Below are 2,183 nucleotides of genomic sequence, written 5' to 3' on the forward strand. Positions count from 1 at the left end.
CTGGATTGTGGACCTTCTCTTAAGAGATGGTGCTGCTGCCTGCCTGTCACTGATACTCTTTGCTTGAGCCTGATCCCCCCATCCCTGGCAAAGTAGAGCACACGTAGGGGCTTGTGCATGGATTTGTGGGGGCAGGGGTCCCTGGGAGCAGGAGGGGGGACTGGGCTGGTGAACAGGGACAGGGGAAGGCTGATACAGCAGATCCCATGAGGATGACCAGGCTCCATCCCACAAGGACCCTCTAAGGACGTGTGGGGACGTGTCCATCTGAGAGGAGGGAGAAGAGAGAAGTCGTCACAGGCCTCCAGGGGTCAGAGGTTGCCCCGGGGGGTTACCTTCCTGCTCCTCCAGGTGCACAGGCAGCAGAGGCGGGTTCATGTGACACGCTCCCCTGCCTTCCCCATTGCCCCCTCCCATGGCTCCCCCGTCCTCTCCCGGGGCTGGCAGGGAAGCTGCCAACTCCCTCTCCCTCGCCTGTGAGTACACGTGCCTAATAGGCATGCGTGTTGGTGGAAACTCAGCACAGTAACATGCAAAGTGCTCAGAAAGGTAATTGCCAGGAACGGAGGGAGAGCTCTGGAAGTGCCCATTACCATGGTAGGGTCTGAGTCCCACCACCCGGCCCAGCTGTTGGTCCTGAACCTTCAGTACTCTGGCTGTGTGCCCTCCACAGGCTTCCCACAACCCACCCTATAATCTAGAGTCCCTGGTCTGCATCTTCCCGCTCTCTTCCCATAGTCGCGGTGACCTTCTCACGTTCCCTGAGCTCACCAACCTCACGACCTCCACACTTGCACTCCTCTGCCGGGAGGGCTCCTCCCCAGCTCCTCCCCACCCTGCCCTCCTCCCACCACGTCCTATTCACAGGCAAGACCTCAGACAGACACCCCAATTAACCCCACCCCAGTGCTGCAACCCCCACCCGTCCTCCTTCCTTCATCGCCTGGAGTTGTGCTATTATAGAGTTCCTGGTTGGCTCACTTGTTTTGGAATCTCCCTGCTAGAATGATGTGCCAGAAGCATGGCCTTCATCTGATTTGGTCACCACAGCATCCACATGGCGGAAAGTGTCCGGCACATAGCAGGTCCTCGTATAAGTCTGCTTAGTCTGCCATAACAAAGTGCCACAGACTGGGCAGCTTAAACAACAGATATTTGTTGTCTCACAGTTCTAGTGGCTGGAAGTCCAAGATCAAGGTGTCAGCAGGGCTCTTCCCTCTGGAGACCAAGGGGGATCTGTCCTCACCTCCCTCCCGGCTTCCAAGGGCTGTGGCCAACCTCAGCGTCCCTCAGCTTGCATCACTGCCATCTCTGCCTCCATCCTCACATCACCCTCTTCCTGGGCGTCTCTGTGTCCCAAATATCCCTCTGCCTGTCTCTTAGAAGGACACCTAGCATGAGATTTGGGGCCAACTCTAAATCCAGGATGATCTCATCTTGAGATCTTTACCTTAATTACATCTTGTAAAGAGCCTTTTTCCAACAAAGGTCATGTGCACGGTTTTCAGGTGGACATAAGTATTTTTGGAGGGGTGGGGACACCATTCAGCCAACTAGATCCACTTTATTACTAGGGAGCAGGGGGGGTTCCTGCTCAGACTTCTGGCCTGGCTCTTAGTCCCAGCCTAGGCCAGTCCCTGACCTCTCATACGTCAGTCTCCTGACCTGGAAACACAGGCAAGGAGCTCATGCACATGTCTGCTGTGAAATGAAACGTGTGCTTTAGATGGTGTTGGGTGAGACCAGCTCTCAGTGCCTACAGCTTTGTTAATCGTGCTGACATCATCCGAACACCGGCCACAGACACCTGCTTGTCCCAGACTCCCCAGGCCTGGGTGTGAGATGGTGGCTGCAGGCCCAGGTCTGGTTTCCAGCCAGCCCAAGAGACAAGGTGCTACTGTCACCTCTCCATGCCGCACGGTTCTCCTGCTTTATCCTGAGCCATGAGAGGCTGACGCCATAGAGCACACAGACCATCAGATGTGAAAGAGGACACTGAAGCTCTCCCCTGGCCTCAAACCCTGAGCCCACAGAGCCTCACCTGTGCTCTGTGGCTGCCAAGATTTCCAGGTGATGTGCAAGCCCCTCTCTCATCTTGTGTCTTTGCAGAGCGTGTCAAGAAGACTGCAGGTACCACCGAGCAACAGAGAAAGCACCCACCAGCTCTGAACAGGAAATAGCAG

The sequence above is a fragment of the Galeopterus variegatus genome, unplaced genomic scaffold (genome assembly GCF_000696425.1).
Source record: "Galeopterus variegatus unplaced genomic scaffold, G_variegatus-3.0.2 Scaffold668, whole genome shotgun sequence".
In the NCBI taxonomy this organism is placed as follows: Eukaryota; Metazoa; Chordata; class Mammalia; order Dermoptera; family Cynocephalidae; genus Galeopterus; species Galeopterus variegatus.